Source organism: Theobroma cacao, chromosome 3 (assembly GCF_053813885.1).
Source record: "Theobroma cacao isolate CCN51 chromosome 3, ASM5381388v1, whole genome shotgun sequence".
NCBI lineage: Eukaryota > Viridiplantae > Streptophyta > Magnoliopsida > Malvales > Malvaceae > Theobroma > Theobroma cacao.
Window position 1 is genome coordinate 33,527,082 of NC_142641.1, and position 12,468 is coordinate 33,539,549.

Consider the following 12,468-nt stretch of genomic DNA (forward strand, 5'->3'; position numbering starts at 1 on the left):
AATGATTAAATACATATGACCGTTAGTTGATTAGAAATAAGAGAAATAGTTGAGAATTAATAGAATTCTAAAAATTAAGAAGTGATTGAAAATTGAGATTTATTAGACATAAAATTAGGGAAGTGAGAGAATAAGTAATTTTATTAATTATTTTTTACTTTTATATTTGTTAATATAATTAATTATATTATAATTATTATAAAATTATAAGGCTTCCCCAACTTGGGGCCTAAAGCCTTTGCTTGGGTGGCTTTACTCAAAAGCCGACCCTGCATACCACTAAATGGAAGATCTAAAATGTCATTTCCAACGAAAGTCATCATCATTAGTGACGACTTATCTTCCTTCAAGGACAGAGCATCGGTCGATTGCAATCGATCAACAGACTAGAACCGATTACCCCAATAATCGTCAACACGGTTATTCAATGGCAGTTGCTAGCGTCGATTGTGACCGTCGATCTTGGGCAACTATGGTTCAGTTATCGGGGGCACTCCCTCCCTACCCGAACCGATCTAAAAATCGAGGGCGGTATCAGGACCCGGTACTCCCTTCTAGCTTGTGACAATCGCCGCGGTGTCTCGATAGACACTCAATACTTGGAATGCCAACCGGAACCCCGCAAGGCTTCAATATCAGTTTCTCATTTTTCCCTGTGAGTAATCATTGCTAAATATCATGTTCTAAAAGATTTTAAACTATTTCCAACTTAAAACAATAAAAAATAATAATTTTCGTCTCACATGGGTATTTTGGTCATTTTTTCTCAAAATTTCTATACCAGCTAATAATGTAGTATATAAGTGCATAACACATATTTCAAAATCAAAAATAAATTAGATGTCTAAAACATTCGTTTAAAGTGAAATTATGATTGTTAGAATAAAATAAAAATATTAAACAAAATATTCTATTTTCTTATAAATAATTGTAAAACCCGACCCTATAAATACATGTCATGACATACATGCACTGAGTAGTATGTTATTATGCTAGGAAAGCACCTAAGAAAAAACGAAATCCGATATCGTACCTAACGGTACATTTGAGTTGATTTAACCTCGAACTAGTTCAAATAGGAATTGTAGGATGAAATTTAATATTTTATAGTCCAGGAATGACTAAAAATGATTGTTCGGAGTTCGAGAGTTCATTTGGGGTAAAATTAGAAATTTTGATGTTTAAGGGCAAAATCGTCATTTTACCACCTAAGATAATAATTTGATCATGGAGTGAAATTTTTGACCAAGATTAACTATTTGGAGTATAATTTAATGATAGGAAGTGAAAAAAGTTTAATTCTGGTGATTTTTGGAGTGTAAGGGTAAAATCGTAATTTTACCACCCGCAGACAAAATTTGAGATTTTGAGAGAATTTAGATCAAATTTGACAAATTGGAGAATGGTATGAGTATAAGGGATGAAAAATATGTCCATGGGCAATTTTTCAGTTTTTTGGGTAAAAATGTAATTTTTCACTTTTACGAGGGCAAAAGTGTAAATTTCAAAAATTACTCCACCGAGACTTTGGATAAGTCTGAGAATTTTATCTAAGCTATGGATATGTGGGACAAGTGTATGGTGAAAATTTGGAAACAAATGGATGAAATTTTAAAAATGGGCCAATGGGAAAGTGACACATGGCATTTTTTTAATGATATAATATTATTTTAATGAAAAGTCAGCCCATTTAAACCCCATTTTAAGTGCTGGCCGGCCATAAGGAAGAACAAGAGAGGAAATAGAGAGGAAAGGAAGAAAAAAAGAAAAACCAAAGAGAAACAAGAAAATTCAAAGGGGAATTCGCGATATTCGACTGTTTACGGGTCTAACGGTAAGATTTTTCAATTTTAGCTTGATTTCTACCTTTCCTATGCCTTTATTTCCATTTATCATGCTTGAGGAGAGAGATCAAAAAGTGATATCAAGGCCTGGACGAAATTCTAGGGGAGAGAAATTGAAATTTTTAGGTTTTGATTTTTAGTTAAATTGATAGTTTTAGTTAGTTAAATGTGTTTAGAAATTAAATTGGGCAAGAAATCATTAAATTTTCACAATACCCACTCTTGGCTGGATGCTCAATGCTGTACAATGATGATGAATTGATTTTATTCTAAGGGAAATGAAGAGAAAATGATGAAAAACGATTAAACGTGATGGAAAAACAAAGTAGAAAATTAACTGAGTTAATGTCTCATTTTTGGCCGAATTTTCCAAGAAAGGGAGTGAGCTGATTTTGTTGTTTTTAGAAGGTTATTGGCTGATATTTAATGGTTAGAAATGTTGGAGAGAGAATGGGATGATTTAGAGCTAAAATGGAGCGCGTTAGCAATTTATCGGGCAAAGTGCCAAAAATAGGTTAATACCGCGTTTAAGCTGTTTCAGGCTATTGCATTTCATACCATGCATTAGTATAGGATTTAAGTTAATTATATAGTGATTTAGCATCAATGTGATGAATTGTGTAAATTTTTGTAATGTGTCTAGGAGGAGAGCCTTCCGAAAAAGGCAAAGAAGTCGTACCCGACGAGTAGTGATCGGGGCGCTTAGAAAGCTTTTAGTTTGTACAAACGGTGAGTAAACTTATTATTATTGTAAATTATCTAGAGTTTATTTTTAAATGCCCTTTATGTATTTTATGAAATGAGAACGAGATTAAAACGGGATTTTTGATGTTTTAGGAATATTTGTGACAAATAAAAATATATTGTATTGATTATGAAATTGAGTAATTGGAGGCTGCAAATTGACTTGAAAAATATATATTTTCCTAGGAATGGCTTATGAGAAATGAGTATATGTGGCTATATTTTGTGAGTGCATTGGGAAATTTATGTAAGTTGTTTTTACTATGCAGGCTGGATAAATAAATAAAAGCCATGTTATACTGTCGAAATTTTATTAAAATTGGTGGGTTAGTCACTGCAGTGACGGGTTTCCGTGGACTGCCTATTAGAGAGGCACGGTAAACCCAGTTATATAGTTACTCCGGTTGTAGAGGCTTGGAGGGTAACTCCCGGGGTAGTATTAGAGCTCACTTCACGTCGAACCCTCACGTGAATGTGTAACTCGGCCAACGCTAAGGGACGACTTATTTTAAAAATAAAAATGTGTTTCACGTGTGAATATTTTAACACCCTTGACGGACTTGGTTAGATGCCTCAGCCAAGGTATCCCCGAGGATTAGTTTTGGCTTGAGCCTTGTTTTAATAAAAGCCATAAGCCTTAACAACTGTTTTGGTAAATTACAAATATTTTATAGTTTAAAAAATAAATTGAAAACATTATGAAATGGGTTGAAATTTGTTGTTTAAACTTGCCTCCATTTTACTCGCCTTTAGATATTTATGATAATGTCTGTTTACTCATTGGGATTTTATAATCTCACCACCCTTCTTTCCACCCATTTCAGGTTCAGTATAGACTGTAGATAGCTGATCTCATCGAGGACTACCATTGGATCTGCATTTTTCAAACCGTAGGTTCACAGTCCTCTTTACTTTTGTTTATTCGGGGGCCATCTTGTTATTGTAAATTAAATTAAATATTTTGGCTTACTGTATTTCAGTGTGTATAAATTTATTTAGTTTCTACGCTATAAAAATTATTCACGTATAACTCTATAAATATTATTTTATAAGAAAATAGAATATTTCCCTTAATATTTCTTATTATATTCAAATAACCGTAATTTCGTTTGAAATGAAGATTTTAGACTTTTAAACTCATTTTGAATATGAATTATGTGTTTTGTACTTGTATATTATGTTTTAGCCAGTTTCGAAATTTTTGAGAAAAAAATGAACAAAATACCCCTGTGTGGCGAAAATTTTATTTTGATTGTTTTTTATCTAAAATGGTGTATATTCTCTAAAAACTCGATATTTAACAATGATTGCTCACAGAAAAGGAAAAAAACTGATACGTAAGCCTTGCGGGGTTCCGTTTGGCATTCCGGATAATGAGTGTCAATCGGGACGTCGCGGAGATTGTCATGGGCCTGAGGGAGGTTCCGGGTCGTGACAATTCTATTGGTATCAGAGCTTTTGGTTTTAAAGATAAGAGTTTTTGGTTTTAAAGTGGTTTTAAAAATTTACAGTATCAGTGCGGCCCCGGATTAAGTTAAGTTAGGTTGAATAGAATGCATGCATTTTCATATAGAGCCTAAAGTTCCCTAAGCTTGCTCGTTTTCTCTTATAGATTATTATGCCTCCTCGACGCGGACGCCCACCTCTCGCTAGATCTGTTGGGAGGGGAAAAGGTCGTTCCCAACGTCGTCAGCTAGATGCAGTAGGGGAAGAATCGGCTGCATCTACCATTCGGGCAGCACCTGCTGCTAAGCAGGCCGATAGTCCTCCACATCCTGCACCTCCTTCGCCACCTACGGTTATTCCCACCATGCCTACTGAGGCAGCACAGGCATTGGCAGCTTTCTTTACTGCAATGGCTGGTGGAGCTCCGACTGGTCAAGTTTCACCTATAATACCACCAATTACTCCTTTATCTCCACCACCGGTACAGGATGTATCCATTTCCAAGAAGCTAAAGGAGGCTAGACAGCTCGGTTGTGTGTCTTTCACGGGTGAGTTGGATGCCACTGTGGCAAAGGACTAGATTAATCAGGTTTCAGAGACTCTTTCTAATATGAGATTAGACGACGACATGAAGCTGATGGTGGCTACGAGATTATTAGAGAAGAGGGCTCGTACTTGGTGGAATTCAGTGAAGTCCTGTTCCACTACTCCTCAGACGTGGTCCGATTTTCTCAGGGAATTCGATGGTCAGTATTTCACTTATTTTCATCAGAAAGAAAAGAAGAGAGAATTTCTGAGTTTGAAACAGGGGAATCTAACTGTAGAGGAGTACGAGACTCGTTTTAACGAGTTGATGTTATATGTGCCCGATCTGGTGAAATCTGAGCAGGATCAGGCCAGTTATTTGGAGGAAGGGCTCCGTAATGAGATTAGAGAGCGGATGACAGTGATTGGTAGAGAGCCACATAAAGAGGTGGTACAGATGGCTTTACGGGCTGAGAAGCTCGCGATTGAGAATAGGAAGATTCGGACTGAGTTTGCAAAAAGGAGGAATCCTGGTATGTCTTCTAGTCAGCCAGTAAAAAGAGGCAAGGACTCAGCGATTTTAGGGAGTACTACTTCTGTTTCCGTGGCATCTCCTCGACCTCCATTTCCACCATCACAACAGAGACCTTCGAGGTTTAGCAGATCTGCTATGACTGGTTCTGGGAAGAGTTTTGGAGGTTCTGACCGATGCAAAAATTGTGGGAATTATCATAGTAGGCTATGTAGAGGGCCAACAAGATGTTTCCAATGTGGACAGACGGGTCATATTAGGAGTAATTACCCACGGTTAGGACGAGCCACGGTAGTTGCATCATCTTCACTAGCTCACACTGATATGCAGAGGAGAGATTCTTCTGGGTTACCACCGAGACAAGGAGTGGCCATACGGTTCGGTGTGAAGAGTAATACCCCGGCACATCCACATTCGAGACCACAGACTCGTACCTCGACAAGAGTTTTCGCTGTGACGGAAGATGAGGCACGGGTCCGACCTGGAGCAGTGACAAGTACTATGTCTTTATTTGATAAAGATGCTTATGTTTTGATAGATTTTGGCTTAGATAAGTCTTATGTGAACACCACATTTGCATCAATTGCTGATAGAAACCTGTCACCATTAGAGGAAGAAATTGTAATTTACACCCATTTGGGAGAAAAACTAGTTAGAAATAGTTGTTATAGAGACTGTGGGGTAAGGGTAGGCGAGGAAGAATTTAGGGGTGACTTAATTCCTCTAGAGATCATGGATTTTGATCTAATATTGGGTATGGACTGGTTAACTGCACATCGGGCGAACGTGGATTATTTTCGAAAGGAAGTTGTTCTTCGAAATTCGGAGGGAGTAGAGATTGTGTTTGTAGGGAAACGTTGAGTATTACCGTCCTGTGTAATCTCGACCATCAAAGCTTCGAAATTAGTGTAGAAAGGGTATCCAGCTTATTTGGCATACGTGATTGATACTTCAAAGGGGGAACCTAAGTTAAAGGATGTCCCGATAGTAAGTGAGTTTCGTGATGTATTCCTGATGATTTACCGGGACTGCCTCTTGATCGAGAGCTTGAGTTCCCTATTGATTTACTTCCGGGTACAACACCTATTTCTATCCCTCCATATAGAATGGCTCGACAGAGTTGAAGGAACTGAAAGTTCAGTTGCAAGATTTAGTGGATAAAGGTTTCATTCGTCCTAGCATTTCTCCTTGGGGAGCACTAGTTCTATTTGTCAAGAAGAAGGATGGCACTCTTCGATTGTGTATTGATTACCGTCAGTTGAATCGAGTGACCATCAAGAATAAATATCCTTTACCCTGAATAGATGATTTGTTTGATCAATTACGAGGTGCTATGGTATTCTCTAAGATTGATTTGAGATCTGGGTACTATCAGTTGAGGATTAAGGAGCAGGATGTACCCAAGACTGCTTTCAGGACGCGTTATGGGCATTATGAGTTTCTGGTGATGCCGTTTGGTTTGACTAATGCCCCGGCAGTTTTTATGGATCTTATGAACAGGGTGTTCCATCCACACTTGGATAAGTTTGTGATAGTATTCATAGATGACATCCTGGTTTATTCGAAGAATGATGATGAACATGCTGTCCATTTGCGCATTGTGTTGCAAACTTTGCGCGAGAGACAACTCTATGCCAAGTTCTCTAAATGTGAATTCTGGTTGAAGGAAGTGGTTTTCTTGGGACATGTGGTGTCTGGACCTGGAATTTATGTCGATCCCAAGAAGATTGAGGCAATCTTACAATGGGAGCAACCGAGAACGGTAACTGAGATTCGTAGTTTCCTTGGCTTAGTTGGTTATTACCGAAGATTTGTTCAGGGATTTTCTTTGATAGCAGCTCCTCTGACTCGTCTAACTCGTAAAGGAGTTAAGTTTGTGTGGGATGATGTTTGTGAGAATCGATTTCAGGAGCTAAAGAATCGATTAACCTCCGCTCCTATTTTAACACTTCCTGTTAATGGTAAGGGATTTGTAGTATATAGTGATGCCTCAAAGTTGGGGTTGGGGTGCGTATTGATGCAGGATGAAAAAGTTGTGGCTTATGCTTCTAGACAGCTAAAGAGGCATGAAGCAAATTACCCTACCCATGATTTAGAGTTAGCAGCAGTGGTGTTTGCTTTAAAAATCTGGAGGCATTACTTGTATGGTGAGCATTGTCGAATATTTACGGATCACAAGAGTTTAAAATATTTGCTCACCCAAAAGGAGCTTAATTTGAGGCAAAGGCGATGGTTGGAGTTGATAAAAGATTATGACTTGGTGATAGACTATCATCCGGGAAAGGCGAACGTTGTAGCTGATGCCTTAAGTCGTAAGTCTTCATCGTCTTTAGTAGCACTTCAGAGTTGTTATTTTCCAGCATTAATAGAGATGAAATCTCTTGGGGTTCAGTTAAGAAATGGTGAGGATGGATCCTTATTGGCAAACTTCATTGTGCGACCTTCGTTACTTAATCAGATCAAGGACATTCAGAGGTCTGATGATGAGTTAAGAAAAGAAATTCAAAAACTGACCGATGGGGGAGTCAGTGAGTTCAAATTTGGAGAGGATAACGTCTTGATGTTTAGAGATCGAGTTTGTGTTCCTGAGGGAAACCAGTTGAGACAGGCGATCATGGAAGAAGCCCATTCATCTGCCTATGCATTACATCCAGGAAGCACCAAGATGTATAGGACTATCAGGGAGAATTCTTGATATCCAGGTATGAAGCGAGACGTAGCAGAATTCGTAGTAAAGTGTCTTGTATGTCAGCAAGTTAAGGCGGAGCATCAGAGGCCAGTAGGTACACTTCAGTCTTTACCTGTTCCCGAGTGGAAATGGGAGCATGTAACTATGGATTTTGTTTTGGGACTGCCGCGGACACAAAGGGGAAAGGATGCGATCTGGGTGATCGTAGATCGGTTGACTAAGTCCGCTCACTTTTTAGTTGTCCATAGTACATACTCTATTGAGAAGCTGGCTCAGCTCTATATAGATGAGATTGTGAAGCTACATGGAGTTCCCGTTTCTATAGTGTCAGATCGAGATCCTCGATTCACTTCTCAATTTTGGCCAAAATTCCAAGAAGCTCTCGGAACTAAGTTAAGATTTAGTACTGCTTTTCACCCACAGACGGATGGTCAATCCGAAAGGACTATACAGACTTTGGAGGATATGCTACGGGCTTGTGTCATTGACTTTACTGGGAGTTGGGATAGACACTTGCCGTTAGTGGAGTTTGCTTACAACAACAGCTTTCAATCTAGCATTGGTATGGCACCATACGAAGCTTTATATGGAAGGAAATGTCGTACTCCACTTTGTTGGGATGAAGTGGGTGAAAGAAAGTTAGTTAGTGTGGAATTGATCGAGCTAACTAATGACAAGATCAAAGTTATACGAGAGAGGCTAAAGGTAGCCCAGGATAGGCAGAAGAGCTATGCAGATAAACGGAGAAAAGACTTGGAGTTTGAGATCGATGATAAAGTTTTTCTTAAGGTTTCTCCTTGGAAAGGTAATAATTTGAATACTTTGAAGTATTAAATCTTATTGATTATACTATCATGATAAATTATGGTGTTTTATTGGATAATGAAAGGTGTGATTCAATTTGCGAAGAGGGGAAAGCTCAACCCGAGATATATTGGACCCTTTCGTATCATTGAAAGGATTGGGCCAGTGGCTTACAGACTTGAATTACCCCCGGAGTTAGATCGGATCCATAATGTCTTCCACGTCTCGATGTTGAAAAAGTATGTTCCCGATCCTTCCCACATTCAAGAGATACCACCGATTGAACTGCATGAAGATTTGAAATTCGAGGTGCAGCCGGTACGTATTCTAGATCGAAAGGATCGAGTGCTGAGGAACAAGAGCATTCCAATGGTGAAAATATTGTGAAAGAATGCTCGAATGAAGGAAATGACATGGGAAGTAGAGCATCAGATGAGGAACCAATACCCGCATCTATTTGTCGAATCTGGTAAGTGAAATTTTGAGGTCAAAATTTTATTTTAAGAGGGGTAGAATATTAAAACCCGACCCTATAAATACATGTCATGACATACATGCACTGAGTAGCATGTTATTATGCTAGGAAAGCACCTAAGAAAAGACAAAACTCGATATCGTACCTAACGATACACTTGAGTTGATTTAACCTCGAACTAGTTCAAATAGGAATTGTATGATGAAATTTAATATTTTATAGTTCAGGAATGACTAAAAATGATTGTTCGGAGTTCGAGGGTTCATTTGGGGTAAAATTGGAAATTTTGATGTTCAAGGGCAAATTCGTCATTTTACCACCTAAGATAATAATTTAATCATGGAGTGAAATTTTTGACCAAGATTAACTATTTGGAGTATAATTTAATGATAGGAAGTGAAAAAGTTTAATTCTGGTGACTTTTGGAGTGTAAGGGCAAAATCGTAATTTTACCACTCGCGGACAAAATTTGAGATTTTGAGAGAATTTAGATCAAATTTGACAAATTGGAGAATGATATGAGTATAAGGGATGAAAAATATGTCTATGGGCAATTTTTCAGTTTTATGGGTAAAAATGTAATTTTTCACTTTTACGGGGGCAAAAGTGTAAATTTCAAAAATTACTCCACCGAGACTTTGGATAAGTCTGAGAATTTTATCTAAGCTATGGATATGTGGGACAAGTGTATGGTGAAAATTTGGAAACAAATGGATGAAATTTTAAAAATGGGCCAATGGGAAAGTGACACATGGCATTTTTTTAATGATATAATATTATTTTAATGAAAAGTCAGCCCATTTAAACCCCATTTTAAGTGCTGGCCGGCCATAAGGAAGAACAAGAGAGGAAATAGAGAGGAAAGGAAGAAAAAAAGAAAAACCAAAGAGAAACAAGAAAATTCAAAGGGGAATTCGCGGTTTTCGACTGTTTAGCGTCTAACGGTAAGATTTTTCGATTTTAGCTTGATTTCTACCTTTCCTATGCCTTTATTTCCATTTAGCATGCTTGAGGAGAGAGATCAAAAAGTGATATCAAGGCCTGGACGAAATTCTAGGGGAGAGAAATTGAAATTTTTAGGTTTTGATTTTTAATTAAATTGATAGTTTTAGTTAGTTAAATGTGTTTAGAAATTAAATTGGGCAAGAAATCATTAAATTTTCACAATACCCACTCTTGGCTGGATGCTCAATGCTGTACAATGATGATGAATTGATTTTATTCTAAGGGAAATGAAGAGAAAATGATGAAAAACGATTAAACGTGATAGAAAAACAAAGTAGAAAATTAACCGAGTTAATGTCCCATTTTTGGCCGAATTTTCCAAGGAAGGGAGTGAGCTGATTTTGTTGTTTTTAGAAGGTTATTGGCTGATATTTAATGGTTAGAAATGTTGGAGAGAGAATGGGATGATTTAGAGCTAAAATGGAGCGCATTAGCAATTTATCGGGCAAAATGCCAAAAATAGGTTAATACCGCGTTTAAGCCGTTTTAGGCTATTGCATTTCATACCATGCATTAGTATAGGATTTAAGTTAATTATATAGTGATTTAGCATCAATGTGATGAATTGTGTAAATTTTTGTAATGTGTCTAGGAGGAGAGCCTTCCGGAAAAGGCAAAGAAGTCGTACCCGACGAGTAGTGATCGGGGCGCTTAGAAAGCTTTTAGTTTGTACAAACGGTGAGTAAACTTATTATTATTGTAAATTATCTAGAGTTTATTTTTAAATGCCCTTTATGTATTTTATGAAATAAGAACGAGATTAAAACGGGATTTTTGATGTTTTAGGAATAAATGTGACAAATAAAAATATATTGTATTGATTATGAAATTGAGTAATTGGAGGCTGCAAATTGACTTGAAAAATATATATTTTCCTAGGAATGGCTTATGAGAAATGAGTATATGTGGCTATATTTTGTGAGTGCATTGGAAAATTTATGTAAGTTGTTTTTACTATGCAGGCTGGATAAATAAATAAAAGCCACGTTATACTGTCGAAATTTTATTAAAATTGGTGGGTTAGTCACTGCATGACGGGTTTTTGTGGACTGCCTATTAGAGGGGCACGGTAAACCCAATTATATAGTTACTCCGGTTTTAGAGGCGAGGAGGGTAACTCCCGGGGTAGTATTAGAGCTCACTTCACGTCGAACCCCCACGTGAATGTGTAACTCGGCCAACGCCAAGGGACGACTTATTTTAAAAATAAAAATGTGTTTCACGTGTGAATATTTTAACACCCTTGGCGGACTCGGTTAGATGCCTCGGCCAAGGTATCCCCGAGGATTAGTTTTGGCTTGAGCCTTGTTTTAATAAAAGCCATAAGCCTTAACAACTGTTTTGGTAAATTACAAATATTTTATAGTTTAAGAAATAAATTAGAAACATTATGAAATGGGTTGAAATTTGTTGTTTAAACTTGCCTCAATTTTACTCGCCTTTAGATATTTATGATAATGTCTGTTTACTCATTGGGATTTTATAATCTCACCACCCTTCTTTCCACCCATTTCAGGTTCAGTATAGACTGTAGATAGCTGATCTCATCGAGGACTACCATTGGATCTGCATTTTCCAAACCGTAGGTTCACAGTCTTCTTTACTTTTGTTTATTCGGGGGCCATCTTGTTATTGTAAATTAAATTAAATATTTTGGCTTACTGTATTTCAGTGTGTATAAATTTATTTAGTTTCTACGCTATAAAAATTATTCACGTATAACTCTATAAATATTGTTTTATAAGAAAATAGAATATTTCCCTTAATATTTCTTATTATATTCAAATAACCGTAATTTCGTTTGAAATGAAGATTTTAGACTTTTAAACTCATTTTTTATATGAATTATGTGTTTTGTACTTGTATATTACGTTTTAGCCAGTTTCGAAATTTTTGAGAAAAAAATGACCAAAATACCCCTGTGTGGCGAAAATTTTATTTTGATTGTTTTTGATCTAAAATAGTGTATATTCTCTAAAAACTCGATATTTAACAATGATTGCTCACAGGAAAGGAAAAAAAAATGATATGTAAGCCTGGCAGGGTTCCGGTTGGCATTCCGGATAATGAGTGTCAATCGGGACTTCGCGACGATTGTCATGGGCCTGAGGGAGGTTCCGGGTCGTGACAATAATATTTTTAGAACACTGCATAAATAATTTTTTTTTACAGTGTAAAAGGAAAATAAATTCTTACATACAGTAGTACAAATAACTAAAGTATGTAGTTTAATTTACAGTGACATGAAGACCCCAAAGTGACAAAAATAAATGAAGGCTGCAAACCTACAGTTTTTGAGGAAGTAAAGCCAACTGTAGCCTTTGACAATATCAGCTATCTACAGCCTATACTAAGCCTGAAATGTGTGGAAAGGAGGGTGGTGAAATTATAAAATCCCAATGAG

At 37.1% G+C, this 12,468-nt stretch overlaps 1 long non-coding RNA gene across 1 annotated transcript in view; it reads left to right on the forward strand.

The window, feature by feature from the left end:
* The window catches only part of LOC148763747 (uncharacterized), a 58,299-nt gene extending 46,569 nt beyond the window's left edge, over positions 1-11,730 (forward strand). The window contains exons 4-5 of the long non-coding RNA XR_016025155.1: positions 10,657-10,742; positions 11,581-11,730. This is a non-coding gene — a long non-coding RNA (uncharacterized LOC148763747). The remainder of the gene's footprint in view (positions 1-10,656; positions 10,743-11,580) is intronic.
* The last annotated feature ends 738 nt before the right edge of the window (positions 11,731-12,468 follow it).